Below are 23,860 nucleotides of genomic sequence, written 5' to 3'. Positions count from 1 at the left end.
GTCTTTCCGTGCGGCACGCGTCGGAATCCACTCTCCGCTATCTCGCGCGTCCGTCAGCGCGCCGTCAGGCTGCCGCCCAGGACCTGACAGCCCGCTGGGCAAACACGAGAGCTTCTGTAGCTGCCGGGCGCCGCACTGAGGATACAGCAGTATCTCTGACATAGTCGCCGACCATTGCAACAAGGATTGTGGTCTTCTCAGCAGGTTAGTCACCCAGAGATTAGCTCCTCAGTCCTTACAGTTTCATCCGCACATCATAATATAACTATTTTACTTCTGTACAAATGTACAAAAAATTCATATAGTATGAGATTTTCACTCTGCAGCGGAGTGTGCGCTGATATGAAACTTCCTGGCAGATCAATACTGTGTGCCGGATCGAGTTAGACTCTCGGTTCGGCACACAGTTTTGATTTGCCAGGAAGTTTCAGTTCATCTAGTAGTTTGGAAATCTTACAGTGGGATTTGCTATTATCAAAAACCCCACCGTTCTTATCGAATTTAGCGACTACGAAGTTGTTATTCAAGTGTGATATGACATAACATCCTGGTACTTCTGACGCTCGTGCTGAGAGGGGTATTTAAGGATGAATTCGTACGTAATGACTTGGTAATAATCGTGAACTTTACATATACTAGCACATGGAACCAAAATGAATATAGTGATTACGAACGGTTATAACACATAGCGCACATCGATACGAATTACAGAAAATATAAAAGAAAGTAGGAAACGTTGACTTTGTGCAAGTGCAGTGAATAGGAGTTTCATATTTTTAAGTCAACAACTTACAAACAATGATTTTATCTTGGATTGGCCGACCGGTCTGGCGCTGCAGTCATGGACTGTACGGCTGGTCCCGGCGGAGGTTCGAATCCTCCCCCGGCCATGGGTGTGTGTGTTTGTCCGTAGGATAATTTAGGTTACGTAGCGTGTAAGCTTAGGGACTGATGACATAAGCAATTAGGCCCCATAAGATTTCACACACATTTGAACATTCGAATGGTGCGTGCGAAAAAGGAACACCTAAATCTTTCCGTTAGAGTTCTGACTTCTCTTATTTTATTATCATGATCATTTCTCCCTACGTAGGTGGGTGTCAACAAAATATTTTCGCATTCGGAAGAGAAAGCTGGTGATCGAAATTTCGTAAATAGATGCAGAAGAGAAAGTTGGTGATTGAAATTTCGTAAATAGACGTCGCCGCAAAGAAAACCGCCTTGTTTCAGTGACTGTCACCCCATCTTGCGTATAATATCAGTGACATTCTCACCCCTATTGCGCGATAAGACGAAACGAGATGCCCTTCTTTGCACTTTTTCGGTGTCCTCCGTCAATCCTGGTAAGGATCCCACACCGCGCAGGAATATTCCAGCAGACGACGGACAAGTGTAATGAGGCTGCCTCTTTAGTGGGTTTGTCGCATCTTCTAAGTGTTCTGCCAACAAAGCGCAGTCTTTGTTTCGCCTTCCCCACAATATTATCTACGTGGTCTTTCCAATTTAAGTTGTTTGTAATCGTAATTCCTAGTTATTTAGTCGAATCGAATTGACAGCCCGTAGATTTGTGCAATTTATCGTATACCCAAAATTTATCGGATTTCTTTTAGTACCCATGTGGGAGTTGCCCTCTTTTCGTACCAAACAGAAATTCTCTTTAGGTCATTTTGTAATTGGAATTGATCGCTGATGATTTTAGTAGATGGTAAATTAAAGCGTCATCTGCAAACAGTCTAAGGGGACTGCTCATATTATCACCTAGATCATTTATGTAAATCAGGAACAGCAGAGGGCCAATAATACTACCTTGCAGAATGCCAGATATCACTTCTGTTCTACTCGATGATTTACCGTCTATCACTACGAACTGTGACCTCTATGAGAGGAAATCACGAATCCAGTCACAAGACTGAGACGATACTCCATATGCACGCAATTTGATTAATAGTCACTTGTGAGGATCGATCTGAGATCCCTTGTCGACAGCACTCATTACTTCATTGGAATAAAGAGCTGGCTGCCTTGCAGAAGAACGATATTTTCAGAATCCGTGTTGACTATGTATCAATAAGTCATTTTCTTCATGGTGATTCATAATGCTCGAGTACAGTTTATGCTCCAAAATCCTACTACAAATTGATGTCAGTGATATGGGTCTGTAATTCAATGGGTTACTCTTATTTCCTTTCTTGAATATTGGTGTGACCTGTGCTGCTTTCCAGTCCTTATGAACAGACCTTTCGTCAAATGAGCGGTTGTATATGATCGCTAAGAAAGGTGCCAGTGTGTCTGCATACTCTGAAAGGAATATGATTGGTATACCATCTGGACCGGAAGACGCCTTTCTTAAGTGATTTGAGTTGCTTCGCAACACCTAAGATATCTACTTTTATGTCACTCATGCTAACAGCTGTTCTGGTTTCTAATTCTGGAATATTTACTTCTTCTTTTTTCGTGAAGGAATTACGGAAAACTGTATTTAGTAGCTCCGCTTCAGTGGTACCATCATCGGTAACATTTCCATAGCTATCGCGCAGCGACGATGTTGACTGTTTTTTGCAACATACGACCAGAACATCTTTGGGTTTTGTACCACAGTTTGAGATAATGTTTCATTGTGGAAACTATTAAAACCATGTCGCATTGACGTCCGCACTGAATTTCGAGCTTCCGTGAAACTTAGCGAGTATTGGGGATTTTGCGTTCTTCTGAACTTGGCATGCTTTTTTCGTTGCTTCTGCAACAGTGTTCTGACGTGTTTAGTGTACCATAGTGGATGAGTCCCGTCTCTTATTAACTTATGCGGTATCAATACATAGCAACATTTGTGTTTTCAGTTTTCTTTTAGCAACAAGTATAAATTTAACTTCAATGGTAAATTAAATACGTAGGTTATGAGCCCAGTCTCAGCTCATTTTAATGAAAACAAAAATAATGCGCATTATAGGGGTAGTGGACATATTATCGGAACATGTGCTGACCAGGAAATTCTCCAATTTCTTTCCTACACGATTCTCTGCGTTAACAGTTATTAGATTGTTGATATAATAATTTTGCGAAAACCAGTTTTATTGAAGCTGGTATAGTGAAGTCTCAAAATAAAGAGCTAAGACAACGCATCCCAAAACAAATACTGGAAACATCGTGAAGTACTTCTCCAAAACCCCACGTCTAGAACAAACTCTGTCCTCTAAGACCGGAAAAATGGATGATCCTCCACAGTTGACACCGCAGATGTTTTCAAACAATGGAAGCATTACTGCAAATTCAAAATCACTTTTGACTGCACCTGAAGCGAAACCGACACCTTTCATTGACACATCAAGCTCTGACAATCCACCACCAGGCTGTAAGTTGGACATAAGTGATTGTTTGCTATCAAATAACGAAAAAGTAGATGACCACGTGAAGCTACACTATTTCCAAAACCTTTTGTGCCCGACACAACTTACAAATTTCGCCTAACCTTGCAAAGTGGCCAGTATCGTAAGTTCAAACAAAGTTGGAAAGAGAAATATTTTTGGTAAATATACTCTTCCAAAGTGCCTTCTGGAAGTAGTGTGCGTTTTTTGCTAACAGTACAAGATCGGGTCAAGATGGTCATAAAAATGTTGGAGGTATGCTAAGCACCAAGTTTCCGAAGTAGAAGCATGCCCTTGAATATTTCTGCATCCATTCGATCAACGTTCACCACAAGGCTGCTGTAATCGATGGTGACAATTTTCTTCACATGCAGATGAACAAGACAAAAGATACCTGGACCAAGGTTAGGAGGATCAGGTGAAAAAAAAGCAAAATCCCCATCAACGAGGTGGTGGTTCTCTGTGGAGGTTTAGAGACTGCATTAAGAGGACACAGGAGGTTCGGGTCTATTAAAAAAAAAAGCACTCCGTCTTCAGGCCACAAGTGGCCCATCGGGACTATCCGACCGCCGCGTCATCCTCAGATGAGGATGCGGATAGGAGGGGCGTGTGGTCAGCACACCGCTCTCACGGTCGTTACGACGGTTTTCTGTGACTGGAGCCGCTACTGTTCGGTCGAGTAGCTCCTCAATTGGCATCACGAGGCTGAGGGCATCCAGATAAATGGCAACAGCGCATGGCGGCCCGGATGATCGCCCATCCAAGTGCCGGCCACGCTCGATAGCGCTTAACTTCGGTGGTCTGATGGGAACCGGTGTATTTACTGAGGCAAGGCCGTTTCCCCAGGTCTCTTAAAGCTGGCAAACAATATGACAAGAACATGGCTAACTTTCGATCCATTCTAAAATGTTTTACGAAAGATGACGAAAACGAGTAAATCTGGAAGGAACTGGTAACCGCGACAAGTATATTGGTGCCACAATCCAAAATCGGATCATTATTTGCCTCATTACCCAACTCCTGGGAAGATTTGTGCAGCGTGTTAATGATGCCAAAGGTTTCAGAATCTTGCAGATAACACTTTTTACGTTGCTGAAATAGAGAAACTCTCTTTTTGTGTCCGTTATATTTCCCCATATCTCAATATTCGTGAAGATTTCCTCCAATTTGTTTCAATGTTTGATGTGAAGGGCAAAGGATTAGCTGGCTCCATAACAGGAAAATTGTAATATTTGGTCTTTTATGGCATTTTGACGAGGACAGAGCTAGGATGGTACTGCATGCGTGTCGGGAAAAGCTCGTGGGGCCGATGCATTCATACAACAGTAGTATCGTTTAGCTCTATACTCTCATCGTGTGGTTCATAGTTTCAGTTTGGTAGTCACCTACACATGCAACATTCCACATATCAGGGATTCATTAGGAATACTGAAAATACAGGTAGTACATAATTTCTTTGGGCCACTAAAGAAGTGTAGGCAAATACTAAATGTCGCCCTTCAATCATTATCCGATGTTCGAGACGTGAGTATGAAATGTATGGCACTCGCTAGGTGAGCTGAGCGTCTTCGTAGTTGTAACATTACAGGACATATTGGGACATATTGAAGTATTCGATACTGTAGACTTTTAGGGGATGTCGATACAGATATGCAAAATGTAAAGGGAAACTTTGGTGATGTTTAAATATTGTACTGTGTCAATATTAGGACATTTTGCACAGAAAGAACAAAAACAGAATTAATGTAAATATATATTAGTGTTAGTAACCTATTTTCATTCAATTTTGTAATTATATTTCATTTTGTAAAGGAAAGACTCACTGTTTGCTGTAGCTCTGATTAATTGTATAAATTATCAGTTTTGAGCTAAATTATTTCGTATAATATGGACAAGATACTTTTAAAAACTCACCAGCTAAAGAGAAAGTCTGTAAATGAACGTTTAATGAACACTTCTGGAACTTTCTATAGAGCAATTCTATATTATGATCGCAAAAATACGAAAACTTGTGAAAACTGTTTCATAACCTAATTTTGAAAGACGATTTGTATAAAGAAATATTGCTAAAAAGATTTATTTACGTTTTGAAACACGATTTAAATCATTTTACATATAAATAGTTGTTCTAAATCACTCAAGAAATATCCAGAATCAAATGTCAAGATATTTCTGGAAACATCGGTACAAATCTGGTGAAGGTTATCCAGAAGCTGGTAGAAAAATGTTATAAAATCTATTTGGAAATTATGCTTGTAAGAATTTATATGTACTGATCCTTTTACTTACTTTAATCTGTACTAAAATTCTGTAATGTCTAATTTAGTTTTAAGTCGTGAATTGCTATCGTATTGTAAACAAAACATTGTCAAAGACTCTCATTGTTTGGAAAGATATTAATACACCTAGGAGTTGTCAGTTACCAGTTCGGATATGCAGGGCGGTTAGCTCTGAGAGTCAGTTGTTGAGTCTGTGAAGTCTGTAAGTTCTGTTTGTAAATAAACGTCTGTAATGAAGAATTACTTGTTGTCGTCAATATGAACTCAAGACCTTTTTGCACGAAGCAGACACCTCCTAATGCAACGTTTTAATTTGGTTGAGGAAGCTGGGATCGCTATAAGTGCAAACAAATTGAAGTGGAACGTTTTAATTTGGTGTTGAGGAGCTGAAATGTTATAATTTGGTGGAGGAGCTGGGATGTTATACAGTGCAAATGAATTCAAGGTAATACATGGTTGTTTTGTTTCAGCTCTGGGAAAGATACAAGAATTTAGCAACAAGATCACGTTACACTGTGCCCTGATTCTGTTAGCAGGCATCACTAGCAGATGTTGTCGTCTGCTCGGTTATACTTTCTGAACTATTTGCGCTGGCTGATTCCACCCCCAGCTTTAGCGCCAATATATAGATTTTGCTGAGTGAATCAGCGTTGCCAAGGATCTCAAAAGTGATCTGCCAGCAATGAGAGAAAATGTTGATGATACTTTCAGCCGGGTAGTCTTAGAAGTCAAGGAATTAGCTTCAGTCAATGGAGCCGAAATCAAGCAATCACACATTTCAACCAAGTCAGCATGTTTTGCAAACCGGGATACCAGTGTTAATGTTGAGGGTAATATAAAAGTGTCCATGTTCATGCCCTTTCTGGATGTCTTCATTAGTTTACTGCAGGATCGGTTCTTGACGCACTGTGAACTTGCTAATAACTTTAACAGTCCTCTAGCACGAAAAACTGAAGACATACGTATCATTGACTGAGTTACGAAACTCCATTCATTTTATGCTTCACGTCCATTAGTTGCCTATTTAACAACAACAACGGCTGAGCTGAGACTCTTTCATCAACGTCTGAGTTGGCTGGAGCAGTTGCCTCAAAACGCAATGGAAGCTTTGTCTGCCTGTGACAGTCAAGTCTATCCTGATGTGTTTTGGTTTGTACACCTCTTGCCAACTCTATCAGTGACAACTGGCACGAATGAACGTAGTTTCTCCACCCTTAAGAGAATCAAAAGCATGAATACCTAAGGAATACAACTAGGGAGTGACGTCTGAAATAACTGATCGACAAGAAAAGATTTATGCCCAAGCTGTAATCAGAGATACGGCAAAACAAAGATACCGACATCTTCCTTTAGTACTTTAAATTTTTGGTAAATGATTTAAACATTTGTTCTCTTTCTGCGCATAAACGTATCAGACACAAACATTTTCTACACTTCACAGTAAATTGACACGGGCCTAGACTATAAAAATATGCAATTCATAGAATCAGTACAGAAAATTCTTTTAGCGACTGGATTATGTTTTATTAAAATTATTTAAGCTTCATCGCCTGATTTCGTGATGTAATTTGTAACCTCAATAAATTGTTTTCGTGATGTTTTACGTGTTCCTATTAAACAAAGAGATTCTCGGTAAGTATGAAACTGGACAGGACTTATTTCTGCTCTGTATTCAATCTAAAATATAATAGGAATTCCGTCGCGGTCTGTTTCCCTTCCGATTCGGCTAATGGCAGACGATTTCGAGCACTGGCATTGCTTATTTTCGTTATTCTATTTGTGAGTATTTGTGAACTAACTCACAGAATAATAACTGACGTATTATATTGCCCGAAAATTTTTATATCTTGACACGTTATTTCTTTGCATACTCATCGTACACATCTCTGTCCAAGTGATATACGTGTCTGTTAAGTGTTATACCCAGTCAAACAAAGGCATATTTCACACAGAATGTGCACAGTAACAGATGTTTTCACGTCGTACTTGATCATAATACAAGCAACACCAGGATTATCAATAATGGACACCAACAAGCTCAGTCTTGGTACCCTTCCTGTTCAATCTGTAATGGGTACAGGTGCAGCTACTTTTATTGGTGACTGAGAACAGAGTATCGAACAACATTACGTCAGTATTTACCTTATTTGAGGACTAATAATTATAGCTATTAGGAGTAGTATGTTTCCAGGCTGGTTAGTACCCAAGTACATGTAGCAAGAGCAAACCATTAACGCTTATTTTCCCCTGAACAGCGAATCAAGTGTTTTGAAGTGTAAACATGTGGACGCAAAACAGGTGTAGTCCACTTAGCGGTGCAGTTACGACCGTGCAGAAAACATCAGGTAGTAAATTATGTGACGTGTTTGTGGGCAGAAAAAAACCACCAGCATATTGATGTATGTATGTATTAACTGGTATCACATGCAAAAATATTTGGACTTAACACCAGTTAGTCCTATATAGCACATCTCCCAGCCATAGAGGCAAATGCAGTACTGTACAAATCTCTTGTTGCAACAGTACTAGTTCTCAGTCGACATTCTTACTGTACTACATACACAATTCAAGAGGTGGAGATTTAAACGTAATCTATCTAAAACTGACGTCTGGACTTTCATCTTAATAATCAGGTGGCAAATATATAAATGAGTGTGCAGCTTGGTGGGAATAAACTGAATCATAAAAAGCATGCCAAGTGTTTAGAGACGACATTTGACCGCACTTTTATGTATGGAAAACACCATGCGAATATCGCAGCAAAAATGTTAGCTTGAAATAAAACATCAGTTCATAGTAACATAATTCATAAAATCTGTGGAATCACTTGCAGAGCAACTGCTGAAATTCTTCGCACCTCATCACTTGTTCTAGTATTCTTTGTGTGCCCCGGTATGAATGAAGAGCTGTCATTCCCAGTTTGTTGACAGACGATTGAACAACACCACGAGACTGATCTCTGGGATAATACGCACCTACATTCTGGCTTTCCGGTGTTGTATAGCGTGTTACCTCCGGAGATGCGTAGAAAAGAATCTCTCCTACGCGAATTACGAAACATTGTTAAAAAGCGAGGCCTGAAAGTCCACGAAAATCTTCCACAACTAAACCGTAGACGTCAAAAGTCCCGACAAGCCTGCCTGAAAAACTTCTAAATGACGGTTATGAGTTAAGTGATCAATGGACGCGTGACTGGAATCAAACAACAAACGAACAGCTACAAGAACTGTTCCACATCTGCAACCATAACATCTAATGCGGATAAAATGATATTCAGGCATTCGGCATAATGAAGTAATAGTGGTCTTGTTAAACAAAGTACCAAAGAAGGGAACCCGCTATTTACGCAGCTCCCATATTCGGACATTATACACGTATATAAAAAAAAAAGAGGCTTGAGTTAAAGGGAAACGCAATCTCAAATATCGCAGCGGAAAAAGGCTTCTCGTTCGTTTCAGTTCAGTGTACTTTACAAACCGTGCTACAGCCAGAAAAGTTTACTCATGCTTGTTACAACGCTAATCTAGTAACTGATGTCACTAGAATAGGGTTGGGACAAGCATTTGTTCCGCACACACTACAGAATACGAGTCGACTCTCCCACATCCAGAAGACGAAGGAGGCTTGATCATATCGCAGAGGTATTTTCCAAATATGTTTAGCATCAAAATAACTTGTAGGAAAACCTCGCAAGAATGAAGATTCCCATGTGAATGAATATTAAAATAATAATGAGAGCAGTCTCACAAATTAACGGTTTAACAGTACGTTAGCCACAAAGAGCAGATATGATGCTCTTACATATTTAATGCTGAATTTGTATTTTTATGTGTGTACAAAATAACTGGTAACTTTATGCATGTACAAAATAGGTGTGTCTTTAAAATTTGACTGGAATTGCTAACCTAAGTAATTGTAATGGCTGTATTGTTTGCTACAAAAAGCCATTAAAATTAATTAAAGAAAACATCAACATTCTGGAAACTGAATTAAACCAAAGACAATAGACGGAGCTTAACTGGGTGCGCACTGAACGTGGCAAGTGAGTGGCCGAAACGTTCGTTTTCTCCAGCAGTAGTTTTATACGATATGACGCGGTACCATATCCAGAAAACTTTTATGTCGCCTGACTCTGGCCGCGGAAGCCTACGCAAAAATACATTATTTATAATAAATGACTTTTACTGTTGCAAATAATAATCCTACTAAATTAATAAGAAATGCCTAGAATATTTTTGAAATCAGGGAATGAATAAAAGTTTTAGAAGTCTACAGACCCCAACATGCGATTTTATCTTTACAGTTTGTGACACTAACAACTAAACTATAGTTCTGTGTTACAATATGTAAAGACCGTAACTAATGATGTCATTATCTGTTATTTAGCTATGAAAAATTGTACCAAAAAAGGCGCGCTTTCGATAACTCATAATTCTGCCGAAGCGTTAAAACGGTATACTTCCAGAGCACACAAGTTTACTGTAACAAATCATATCTAAAACGACGCATTTTCGAAAAATCCTCATTGTGCTGATACTTTGAAATAGCTTATATTCATAACAAATACACTACAATATAAAAATCGCAAAATATAGAGCTCAACTCTGTATAAATTAATTCAAAATAGCTTCTCCTGAGTTCTGCTTGTGACGCCAAATCGATGCTTCATCTCACAGGCGACATTCCTCTCCACGAGGCAAAAATCTGCCCTGGCGGATTCTTCCCTTCACGCTTCGCAGTGCAGTGTAAAGGGGAATTTCATGCTGTGAAGTCACCAGCTCCTCGTCCATGAAGGTTTTCACGTCCTGGGAGAGGACGCCTCATGGCACATCTCCTGGAAAATAAAGCAGCGTTCACCAATGCATCAAAGTGACGCCTCTGTTCGTGGCGTATTGCAGATACCGCAGTTGCATGTGTAAACTCTCAATTTTAGGCGGCGTCCCTGCAGTGGTACCAGTTTCCGCCGTACCACTAAAATATCGAAATCAGCTGTAATTACTGAGGCTACTAGCCTTTCTCCACTACGGACAACCGCAATTAGACTGGTAGTTATATGTGGTTGCGTATTGAAAAATCAGCAATCTGTCCCAGTTTTCGTGCAATGATAGTTGTTGAGGCTCTTTGTATTTCAGTGTGTTTAGTTGTCTTATAAAAAAAGAGCAATAAAACTCCCTGGAAGGTGCAGTTTAGCTGTTTATGGAAGGTCTACAAATTTATTCTTCGCAACTTTTTCGTAATCATTTTAGGTGACTCTAATGTCGTTCGATAGGCCCTATGTTCAGTTCAAAAAATTCTAAGGGTTTTCCTCTATCACATAATATTTTATCAGAAAGTAAAGGCGAAGCTCCAGAAAATTCATACGAAACTCATATATTTAAAAAATCTTTATTGAAATGATAAAATAAGGTATTTTAAAGATTATAATGAAGTATTAAGTTCTTCAGGTCTAATACAAAAGGTTAAATCTTAATGTCTCTCTTCCTTTTACTCTCAGATCTCCGTAGTGCCTTGTGATGTGCACTGACGTAGCTGACATTCCATACGTCCTGGTACTGACGTTCCATTTCTTTAGTCTTTTGATGGAACCTTACTCCCCTTTGCTCTCTCAGAGCCTCTAGATATTCTAGGAAATAACTACGTGGGTGTCTAGAAAGTGAAGTTTCAAGCTGAGTGAGGCATCTAATACTCAGGAGATATTCGCGACATTTCTTACTAATTCTCGTAGTGAGGGTATTTGCAGTTGCCAATAAGCTTGTAGGCAATTTATTTAAAGGATATACACGACGAAAATTTCATTCATTTTGTTTTCAGCTGTTTCGTCTCTCGTTCGTTGTCGAACTTCAGAGCTGACGGGGAGGAGGAGATTAGTATATAACGCCCCGTCGACAAGGAGGCCATTAGACGGAGCCAAGCTCGGATTTGGGAAGGATGGGGAAGAAAGTGAGCCGTGCTCTTTAAAGTAACCATCCGTGCATTGCCTCGTGCGATTTAGGGAAGTTACGGAAAACCTAAATCAGGATGGCTGGACACGGGTTTGAACCGTCATCCTCCCGAGTACGAGCCCATTGTGCTAGCCGTGGTGCCACCTTACACGGTCAGGGCTGATGGAAACTCCCTTCTTTCACCTTAGCCTTCCGATGGCCACTGTAACTTACTTGCCACATACATGAACTGGAGCTCATCTTTTGGTAGGGCTTTAAATAATTTTTTTCATAATGTCAAGTGTTCTGTGAAGTAGAAACACGAGATTTTTGGGTCCATCTTTGAATAGAATACTACGTTTTCGCCTCCAACATTTGGTGGCTAACTGGCCAGAGTTTGAGAGACTCCAGTTTGTCTTTTGCACAACTGTTCCGTTTGCGTAGGGTGGTGGTTACTTCCTCACAGCTTGAACATACGTCATGTGGGGCCCATGGCTTGCCCTGGTCCCCAAACTTTACGCCAACGTACGCAAAATAAACTTCTTGGACAAAGTCTCAGATCGTTCGCTGGTGCTTCATTACAAATTTTACACAGATGCATCAGAAGTGATCAGGAGAATTAAAATAAGGTCTTGAACATATTAAATTCTGAGAAGCATGCAACAATCGATTTATCACTCGTTGATGAAGTTTGCGTAAGGAACGATATGTGAAACAAACGTATGGACTTCAACATTACAATATCATCGAAATGAATAGGTAGCTGTATTAGAGACTATAAAATGAAACACCTTTTTCAAACAGGTTACATTGCAAACCATCAAAAAACAGTACTGGCGTTATTACAACGATTAAATAATTACATTTTGCATACTTCAAGGAAATTTTTAATTTCTGTCAAAACTGAAATGAAATGTCGTGTGACGAGGGCCTCCCGTCGGGTCGACCGTTCGCCTGGTGCAAGTCTTTCGATTTGACGCCACTTCGGCGACTTGCGCGTCGATGGAGATGAAATGATGACAACACAACACCCAGTCCCTGAGCGGAGAAAATCTCCGACCCAGCCGGGAATCGAACCCGGGCCCTTTGGACTGACAGTCTGTCGCGCTGACCACTTTTTTTTTTCTTTTTTTTTTTTTTTACAACACAACACCCAATCCCTGAGCGAAGAAAATCTCCAACCCAGCCGGGAATCGAACCCGTGCCCTTCGGATTGACATTCCGCCGCGCTGCCCACTTTTTTTTTTTTTTTTAAGGTATGACATACCGTCACGCTGACCACTTTTTTTTTTTTTTTGGGGTCAAGTGCTCTACCCTCTTTTTTTTTGCCATAACAAACATAAACTGCTTCTAGCATTTTTTTTTTAATATAGAAGACGATGACTTCATAACATAAATTTTTTCTGGGAAACGTAAATAAGTGGACTGTCCACCTCTTTTTTTTACATAAGTGTGAAAAAAAAAAATATAAAAAATAAAAAAAAATCCTGCTTCCGTCAGGACAAAACAACAACGGTCTACGTTCCTCTTTCAGGCGCGTACCTCGCTAATCCCGTCATACCTCGCGTTGGTGTCGGGTACGTCTTCACGTGTGTTTGTGGATCCTCTCCACTGTCCTGGTCCTTTCTTGTTCTAATACTTATAGGTAATAATTACATTCTCCTACCCGGGACACCCCAACTGGGTGGGGGATCAAGCAAGGCACTCCCTAAAAAATTTGCGTAATATGTTCTATATCTCGGATGTCTCATAAGCTGTGAGTGATGTTCCTGTAATAAGGCCCAGAAGTCAAGCACATTCTTACTGCCGTCTCGGAAAATATAACGTACAGTCAAACCTCGAATCCAAGTCACGGCGTTTGTCTTTGTTCGGGGATAATATGTCCTATCTGGGAGAAGTAATGTGCGTGGTTCTACTGTTTGCGGCCCCACCCGAAGGAGGAAGGCGATCATTTTTTTGACCAAACACCATACGTCCGCCGAAGGACCGCATATCAGGCGATGCTCCTCTGTGTCTATAACATTGCACTGCGGACACAGTGGCTCGTCCGCCATATGAATTGTATGCAACCTGGAACGAGTCACGTATTTCCCATTTACCACCTGATACCACAGTGCGCGCGTTCCTGTATCAAGGTGTGGATGGTGCACTGTACGCCATACCACTGACCACGTAACTGTTGGTTGGCGGCGCTCTACGGCATTGTTCGGCCGTCGTCGAGTTAAGATGTGATATATATCACGTGCCGTTGCCGTCCTGGTAGTCGGTAGTTCCATATGTACATAACTGTGTTCCACAAAAAAGGTTCGCATATGGGTAAGCGATGGTGAGATGTGAGCCACCGCTACCGGAGCCGAACGAGAAGGTGGAGCGAGTACGTCTATCAAGGTGCCCGTCAGACTTGTCTGGTGTCGTGTCCACATCTTTATCATTGTGGTTACATAAATAGCCACTGCTCGGTCGCGTACGTGGACTAGTCCAAGACCTCCACGACTACGAGGAAGGGTGAGGGTTTCGTATCCTACCTTAAAAAGCAGACCCGTGCTCACAAAATATCCTAGTGCCGCCAGGATTCGGCGGGCCAGCACCACCGGCATAGGAAGAACTTGTGCCAGGTGGGGGATGCGAGAGGCTAGATAAGTGTTGGCAAAGGTGACCCGTTGTATCATATCCAGTGCCCTTAACCTGTGACTTCGGACACTCGCACGAATTGTTTGCAGAAGATGTCTGTAACTTAGTGCCGCCGTGCGTCGAACGTCTGTAGTGAAGATAATTCCTAGGCATTTTATCTTGTTGATCGGCTGTAATGGTGCTACACTTCCTGTCGGGAGTCCTCTCCCGATGTTCATCGCTCCCGACTTTGCCATGTTCAGGCGACTTCCCGTAGCCATACAATACAAATTAATCCAATGCAAGGAGGCTCTTGCCTCGTCTCCTTACCGTGCTAAAAACACTAGATCATCTGCGTATGTTCGGCATATAAACTTGTTGTGCCTTATCGTCATTCCTTGGAGTCGATTCCGGAGCCCGCAGAGCAGGGGCTCGACAGCGATGGCATACAATATCGTTGACAGCGGGCACCCTTGTCTGACCGATCGTGAGATGGTGATGGGCCCCACCAAGCGTCCGTTGATGAGCACTTTGGATGCGGCTCCGTGGAGTAGTCTCATAACGACGGTGACAAAACTTTCCGGAAACTTCATTTTTGTCATAACGTCCGTGAGATAAGCATGACTCAGCCTGTCAAATGCGCGATCGAAGTCTATCGATACCAATACACCCCGGAGACGACATGTTGAGGCCAGTGCGATAACATCGCGGTAGTCACTGAGTGCCGTTTGTATATTACTGTCTCCTCCTAGCTGGGTTTGGTCGAGTGAAATCACTTGACGTATTACGCGTTTAAAACGTGCTGCCAGTATCCTGGCGTAGATCTTGTAGTCGCAATTAAGAAGGGTCAGTGGCCGGTAGGCCTGTATCCCTGTGCCCCCTGATGGTTTGTGGATGGGGATGATCATTCCTTCCACGAAGGCGGGTGGAAGAGGCACGTTGGGAGACATCAATTCGCAGTACATGGCAGTCCATCGTGGAATCATGAGATCTTTAAATGTACGATAGAACTCTAACGGAAACCCGTCGGGCCCCGGCGACTTGTGCGACGCTCCCTTATCAATCGCTCCCATTACGTCGTCAACTGTGATTTCACCTGTTAACTCCAGGTTGGCCGGCTCGTCGAGACACGCGGAGAGCGTTCGACGGACCTCCTGAAAGGCTGGCTGATCGTGTTCCGCTTCTTCATAGAGATGACCGTAGTGTTCCACGAAAGCGTTGGCAATGTCTTTTTGCGTTGTCATGCGGCGACCATCTGGCAGTACGACCGTCTGTATTAAGGTTCTGCGGCTACGTTGTTTTTCTCTGATAACGTGATACATCGACGGTGATTCTCCATGGACTCGTTCAAAGGCCCTTGCACGGATTGCGACTCCCTCCAGACGGCGGCGCGTTATGGAAATTATTTGGGCCTGTGCTCGTTTTATACCGGCTCGACGCTCTTGTGAAGGTGCTTGTACAGAAAGTTCGCGGAGCATCGTGAAATAAAATTCCGTCGTGTGTCGCCTCCACATCATCTGCTCTCTTCCGTATGCAATTAACGCTCGGCGCAATGCAGGCTTAACGCATTCCAGCCACCACTGCAACGTCGTCGGATATGTCGGGAGGCGTCGTTCACACACGTGCCAAGCATCTTCGACTATGCGTCTGCACTCAGGTTCCCTGAGGTGTGCTGTATTCAGTTTCCAAACACTGCGACTCCTCCAAACTTGTTGGCGACTCAGGGAGACCGTGCAAATATATGCTATGTGATCTGAAAAGGCGACAGGCCACAATTCCGCATCGAGGATCGCAGGTTCGAGACGACGTGTTACGTAAATGCGATCGAGCCGACTTGCAGAGTGACTCGTGACGTAGGTGTATCCACGTCTGTCGCCATGTATCTTCTCCCATGTATCAATGAGATTCATGTCCTGTATGAGTTGTCGCAGCTCCGGGCATGAAGTATAACGTGGGTGTTGATCCTTTGGTGCGAGCACGCAGTTGAAGTCGCCTCCAAATAAGACATTTTCATACCGACCTAAGAATAGTGTTGCAATCTCCTCTGCGTAAAATCGGGATCGGTCGCGCCGTCTGTCGGACCCCGACGGTGCGTAAATGTTAACGACCCGTACTCCCAGCACTGTGAGAGCCAGTCCCCGCGCTGACGGCAGGTACACCACGTCCTCGGCTACTATGCCACTACGTAGAAGTATCGCTGTTCCGCTGCCGCCGTCGGTAGTAGGTGTAATGTACGTATCGTACTCATAGAGGTCGGGGAAGCTCTCAACACATACTTCCTGCAGCAGAACGATGTCGACGTCTGACGCACGCAACATGTCTCGTAATAACTGCAATTTTACAGGCGTTCTGATTGTATTAATATTAATAGAGGCTGTTCGATATGCCTGCCGCTGTTCCTCAGTGCGCACATGAACGCTTATGTTAATTTGTGTGCTGCTGCCCGGTGACCTGCTGTCTGTGCGTCAATCTGCATCTTCTGCGCGGTTAACATCCGGTGGACGCAGCACCCGCCATTGCGGGTGCGTCGTCAGTGTGTGGGTCAGCATCGGATTCGTCGGCCCAGTTACTGTGCTGGAGGTCCAGCTCCCGTCGCGTCTCTCCGGTCGGGTTGACCGAAGGCGGTGGCGTTGCTGCGGTGGGTGGAGGGTCTCCTTCCGTCGGCTTTCCGTCCGGTGTGTCTGTATTCAACTCCTGTCTAGCGTGATTGGCGTCGTACTGCTGTGTGGGGGGTAGAACCTCCCGTTGCGCCTCCGGATGCACTGTATCGACGTTACACCCAAGATCGTCTGACATGGACTGCAGTAAGCAGGTATCCGACGGCGCTAGCCGTCGTTTCTTGTGGCGCTTCGGCGACCGTTGTTTGCGCGTGTGCGCCTCCGTATCCGAGTGCGGAAGTGCCTCCCGGTGCTCAGGGACGAAAGCAGCTGTCGGCACAACCGCAGGATCAATTTCCATATCTCCTACCGATCCTTTCCGCTCGGTTAAGGGCGTCGTCGGCGGCGGAGCGGCAGAAGTGTGCGTCGTTTCGTCACTGGAGGCGGTCTCTGCTGCAGTCGGTTGCCGTAAACTGTCAGGATTCTGTACCTGGTCATTCTTCGGGATGGGATCTGTTCGGAATGCGTCCGCATACGTTAGTGGCCGCGGCGTCAACGTGGACGTAGGTACAGGTTCGCCATTTGGAACTTGTACTATCCTCCGCTGCATACATTCGGAACGCACGTGGCCCTCTTTCCCGCATCCTGAGCATGTTTTGGGTTGTCCATCGTAGATGACTATAGCTCTGCATCCGCCGATGAACAAGTACGAGGGTACATGTTGTGTCAGTTCTATTCTGATTTGACGCACCCCATTGAGAACGGGGTAAGTCGTGAAGTTGGACCATTTTTCCTGAACGTGGCTGAGCACTCTTCCATACGGGCGTAAGGCGTCAATGACCAAGTCAGACGGAACCTCGAAGGGAAGTTCGAAAATGCGTATGTTTCGTAAGCCCAGTCCTGCATGATCAATAGTTACTTCTCTAACATGTCCATCAGAGTGACGAAATTTGAGACCATGTTTAGTATCTCGGATGATTCTGTCACATACTGCATCGTTAATCAGCTTGATGTAAACGACACTGCTCACTATGGAGAGGTGGATTCCGATAAGTTCGTTGTAGTCAAGTTTAACTTCGTCTCGTAGGAACCTTTCTATTTCGTAGGCTTTCGGTCTCGCATATACGTTCGAAAAACTAATCTTGAGAGTCGACTTTCGGTATGCATGTGCCATTCTGTATCGAGTCGTCTAACGCGCGAGTACTCCGAAGAGGTAAACAACTGCGCGAGCGCGAACTACTCCGGCAGGGACGTAAACAGACGTCCGTGCCGTAGCACTGCCGAAGGCAGACTGGCCACTCAGCTACCGGGAGCGGACTCTGTCAAAACTGCATGTGATTGAATATTCGGAATACATGACCTGAAATCAGCATCCAAAAAATGCATAAGAAAAACTCTTTGACTTTAAGAAAAAATTTCGTGTTCAATCAACTCCAATCGTCCTTTATCTGTTAGGCGACAAACACTCGAAGAATTCAAGGAGTAAGAAGCATCAGCAACGAACTGCAGAATTTCACACTACTGACGTCTCGGAATTTACCTTTAGCTTCGTGTATTAACTAATGTGTACTTCGAATGGTCCTCTAACGATTAGTATTAAATTGAAAAGGGAATTGAAATGTTTTGTACAATAATAAAAACACATAACATGAAGTAAACCTTGTTTTGTGAACGGTGTCGACACTTTAAAATTTTTTTGGAATAATTTTGTATTGCGAAGAAACTATTTTGTTTTTGCGTAAATCAACATTTATTGCAGTATTCAAATTAAATCTACACCTACATCATTCTCCGCAAGGCAGCTAATGATGTGTGGTGGAGGGCACTTCTGCTACCGCTAAGTGAATCCCCCTTCCCTGCTTCACTCGGGAATGGCGTGTGGGAAGAATGCTTGTCGGTAAACCTCTGTATTAGCTCTGATTTCTAGAATTTTCTTGCCGTGGTTATTTCACTAGATGTATCTGGAGGGGGGGAATTAGTATGTTGCCTGACTCTTGCCGGAAAGTGCTCTCCCGAAATTTCAAAAGTAAACTTCACAGTGATGCACAACGCCTGCCTCTCTTGTAACGTCTGCCATTGAAGTTTCAGCGTCTTCGCATTTGTTCTCGCGCCGACTAAACTATCCGTGACGAAACGCTGCACTCTTCGTTGGATCTTTTCTGTCTCTTCTATCAGTACTACCTCGCTACGATTCCAGATAGATGAACAGAATTCAAGAATCGGTCGAACAAGCGCCTTGTAAGTCAGATCGTTCGTGAATGAGTAACACTTCTTTAAGATTCTTCCTGTGACTCCCACGCTGGCATCTGCTTTTCGTGCTCCTTGTTTTACGTGCTCAATCCAATTAAAGTCGCGAAAAATATTACGTACATGTTTCTTAATTTACAAATGTGCCTCCATACGTCACTTTTGTTACGTTACATAGCGCCGTATGTCTGATTCTGCTACGAACTTTTCCACACGTCCCATGCGCAGTAACTGTTTGTACGCGTATGTCTCAAAAGTAAATATGCGAGACAGTATACCCCTGTTCCATTACAACTCTCAAACCACTTTTCGCTACTGTCCATGCAAAACGTTCCGAGAGTAATGTTTCAGTTTAAACTGTTATCTATAAATAACAGATGTTCATTAGACCAGTCAGGTTTGTGCAGGTAGTGCTAAACACTTGACGTGGGACCATAGCGTGTCAGCTTCGTTGTGTGTGAGTCTGCAATAGAGCAACATCCGTAAGGGGAGGTTTACTATCTTTTGGTTCAAAAAATCGATTTTTTTAAAACTGCATTTTTGGATCCGTGTTTCGAATTCACCCCTGAAACCGTTTTCCCGAATACGGTACGGAAATGTTTGTTATTCGGGGTTGAACAAAAAACTGCACCTGCCTGAACTCGACGTTTTTCACGTATCAGTTTTTATCTTTCGGAGGACGAGTTATTGCACCGGTGCTTGGGAGGAAACACACAAAATTCAAATGAAAGTTTGAACGCGTGTGTTTGGAAGTTAGTCCACATCATTTGCATTCTGGTGTGAAGAATGTAGAGACCGCGACTTTCCTGGCAGTGAGCAGTTTCAACGAAGGGTATTGAGCAATGACAACGATGGACGTCACCCTGGGACTCTATTCGAAGCGGTTCGCCAAGCATTCGGCGACCACCGGATTCAAGCGGCCGAAAACCGCTTGTCACCGGCCGTTCGAGCGACTCTGGAGCAGCGCATGATGGCCCAGATCGAGCAGAACGCCCTCTAAGAGTAAGATGAAGGACTAGTTTATGGACCCGGATTAGAAGTTTGAACGTACATTGCATAATATTGCATTTACACGTAGTCAAAACTTCGAACGCGTTTTTCTCGAAGTGACGTTTTTTTATCGCGCGGTTTGGTAACTTCAAATCTACTGAACCGATTGGCATGATTCTTTGTTTCCAACGAAGCTAACTAAATTGTCTAGGAGTTGTACCACTTTTATTCCGACCCATCAACTATAAATATTTTTACTTGGCCGACGAAGTCGAAAAATCGATGAAAAAACCCTATTTTTTTCAAATGGCCACCATTTTGTTTCCTATGGTCCAAACAACTTAAGCGAGGTATAACTCCTAAAGAATATTACGTACTTCGCTAACGTCAATGAAATTTTGATTTCAGACGAGCCGGCTGGCCTGTGACATACCGAGCGTGGGTGTCTACATCGAAATTTTGTTTCGTTCCGACGGCTCTTCCGCCTTTGCTCTTAGTCATTTCCGGTCGAAAAAATCCAGTTTGTAGAGGAAATATCGATAAGCATTTTGACCAAAATTGACATTGATATCTATCACACATCCCGAGAAAGAAATTCTCAAAGAACATGCTTTTTTCGGGCCAAAGATAGTAAACCTTCCCTTAAATCAAACATTCAAGACATTCTCCGGAATGTTTTGAAGAAATAAAAGGTATGTGCAACATTTGTTCCCACACATCTTGACTCCCGGATTAAAAATACGAGGCGTGGACGCCTGCCGCGACTTCATTGAAAAGGAAAACGCAGACAATTCTTTTCTGAGAAGCCGGCCGGAGTGGCCGTGCGGTTCTAGGAGCTACAGTCTGGAACCGGGCGACCGCTACGGTCACAGGTTCGAATCCTGCCTCGGGCATGGATGTGTGTGATGTCCTTATGTTAGTTAGGTTTAGTTAGTTCTAAGTTCTAGGCGACTGATGACCTCAGAAGTTAAGTTCCATAGTGCTCAGAACCACTTGAACCATTTTTTTGAAAAAAATAATGGCAAGTGACGAGACTTGATGTTATCAATACGAAATTAGCACAAACCGACGAAATGCATAAACTCACATGAAGATTCAACGCTTTTACAACATAACAACATTCAGACCAAAGTGACGCGTGATTTGAACAACATCCCAATGAAAGAGTTTTCTGGCAGTTTCACGTGGTCACATGAACGTTTTGTGCGTTTGTAATCAATTTTCAGGTGGGGAAGGGGAGGGGAGAGAGTATGTACAACAACTGAAGCATTAAAACCATCATATCTACGGTTATTTTTATTTAACCGGTCTCGAAACGTTTCGAACTGAGTGGATAGACGCAAAGCTTTAAGCTGCATTTGTTGTGTGGGATAGCACAATTATTTCTCTGATCTGTAAGCCGAAGGAAGTCATTAAGTTTTGCCTTTCCTGTGTAGTGTTGCTTGTGTACCCGTACCTCCTCACTACTCGCATAAGTGTTGAGTAACAGGAAGTTCTGTTTCGGGTGACAGCTCTTTCATAATTACCAGCAAAGAACCCTGTTGTCAGCGACTTTCGTCACGTCCTGCTCAGAAGATAGGAACTTTATCTTAAAAGTTTGATAGCAATAAGAATGCAAACATGCACATCTGGCTGCGATCCCCAGTGTGCGATATGATTTGGTTGAAGAATTATGTCAAATTATCAATTTGATTGCGCAAGATAGAGCGTTCAGAATTCAAATATGCACAAATGTACTTAAATGCATTGAATGCAGTACATTCGCAGCTAGTTTCTCATATGATTACAGCCTGCATGGAGGTACTGGCAGCTATTAAAAGCTAAATGAATTGACAAACCAGCCGTGTAATTTGTATAATGCTCAGCTTTAAGGAGCAGTTGTAGTCCTCCATTAGTGTATCGTTTAGCTGCATTTGGGAGTACTTCCATTTAAAATACTTGCAAACTTAATTGCCAGTTCCAGAGATTTACAGTGGGACATAACGTGAAGTAAAAAATGCCTTCGTTCACTGCAGTGCTTCTCAGTGCCATTAATGGCATGAATCTAATGCCACTCACTTAACAAAAAATCTCGTTACCAAGGCCGTAATGTCTTCATTGCGGGTATCTTTCTTAATGAAAAGCATTCTAGACGTGACATATTTCTATGAGGACTACTTCAGTTTCGTACGTTTGGGAGTGTTAGCGTAAAAACGTGATATACAGGGTGACCAAAAAGTCCATTAACATTTGAAAACTGTTTACGTCACGGAATAATGTAGGAAGTGCGCTGTAAATTGACACTCTTACTTGAAATGACACGGGGATTTAATGAAACTGAAAAAATGTACAAAATGACCAACAGATTGCGGTCGAATTGATCACTACACCATCCGTACTGTTCAGAGTGACGACTGCACAAGTTCGGCAGTCGACAGTTGCGGCTCTGTTGGTTAGGTAATCCCATCCACCAGAGCAAGGTCTTATCAAATCGACTATAAAAATAGATTTTTAGTTGTCCTGATGCCAAAAAAAGCAAAATGACATCGATTTTTCGTTGTCCTGGTTCCAAAAACCACACAAAAAGGAAAAATGACATCAGTTATTAATTGTATGTTCCGTATGGTGCCCACTGCTTTGTACCTCAAGTTTAAATCGAGGAACAGCATGTTCCTAACAGACCGGAGTGTCTCGGGGGTCACACTGAGAAGGTGTTGTGCAATTCGTGTCTCTGGTACATCTGCGGTCGTGACTGGAACACATAATACATTTTTCAGATAACCCCTAGCCAGAAGTCACACGGAGTAATATCAGATGATCTGGACTGGCAGGCTGTAGGGAAGTGACGTGTGATAATTCTATCGTTTCCGAATTGCATCAGCAGCAAACCGCTTCACTGGCTCAGCAATCTGCGGAGGAGCGCTGTCTCGCATAAAACTGATCCTACCCACACGTCCACGCTGTTGAAGGGGTGGAATGACGTTGGAGCGCAGAAAACTCACATCGCGTTTAGCAGTGACGGCACAGCTCACAAGAGCTCCAGGACACATGTCCTGGAAAAAATGCGGTCCTACGATAACCGATGCCGTCAGATTGCACGACTCAGTCAGCCTTGCAGAATGAAGTGGTACGAGTTGATGTGCGTGCGTCCACAGAACGTTCCATGGCCGTTTACCGTCCACTTCCATGTGAACAAGTTACTCAAGAGCGAAGGATTGTCTTGTTGGCAGGTCAGTGTTGAGCAACTCTTGAACATGGCTGTTTTTGTACGGATAGCAATGCAGCATGTTTCTTAGGACTTTTTGTACCGTGTTCGCAGGTTTGTTCGACGTTCGGGCAATTCCCCGTGCCCTGCGTGTTTGCACAACTCCGCTCGACCCCTCCTGCAGTGCTGTGGTCACAACTTCGACAGACGTCGTATCAACTGTTTTCTCTTCACTGCCACATAGCACAGACGCCTTTTCGAATTCTGTAATCATTTTCTCCAGACCCTTAGCCGAGATCGTGACACTGTCTTTCTTCATACCCTCGAGTGTCCGGAATTCCTGCAGGGCTATTGGCGCACAGTCAGCGTTCTGATAAAAGAGCTTTACCATCAGCGCACGATCCTCCTTGGAGACTGTCGCTGTGGGCGTCTCGGACGCAAACTGAGGAACACCTGTTGAAGGGTTGGATTAACGTAGGAGTGCAACTGATATGCAACATCAATTTATTTGTTAGTTTAAATTAGATACGATTGCCACTCCATACGCCCATAGTGATGTGATCCTCGACCGAACGACATCGGTAATATCAACTGCTGTCACCAAGGGATAGTTGAGTTTGGACTATGGATCAGTGGAAACGTTTCGGCTGGTTGGATAAATAACGTTCCT

At 43.2% G+C, this 23,860-nt stretch overlaps 1 protein-coding gene across 2 annotated transcripts in view; it reads left to right on the top strand.

Annotated features, from left to right (window-relative positions):
* The window catches only part of LOC126281691 (lipase 3-like), a 114,257-nt gene continuing 90,397 nt past the window's right edge, over positions 1 to 23,860 (top strand). Inside the window, exon 1 of one of the 2 annotated variants that reach the window (XM_049980858.1) lies at positions 1 to 204. The gene's annotated coding sequence lies outside the window, so the exon portion shown is untranslated. The remainder of the gene's footprint in view (positions 205 to 23,860) is intronic. The other variant, XM_049980859.1, reaches the window with a different exon arrangement.

This window comes from Schistocerca gregaria, chromosome 7 (genome assembly GCF_023897955.1).
Source record: "Schistocerca gregaria isolate iqSchGreg1 chromosome 7, iqSchGreg1.2, whole genome shotgun sequence".
In the NCBI taxonomy this organism is placed as follows: Eukaryota; Metazoa; Arthropoda; class Insecta; order Orthoptera; family Acrididae; genus Schistocerca; species Schistocerca gregaria.
This window is presented reverse-complemented; position numbering and strand designations above follow the sequence as displayed.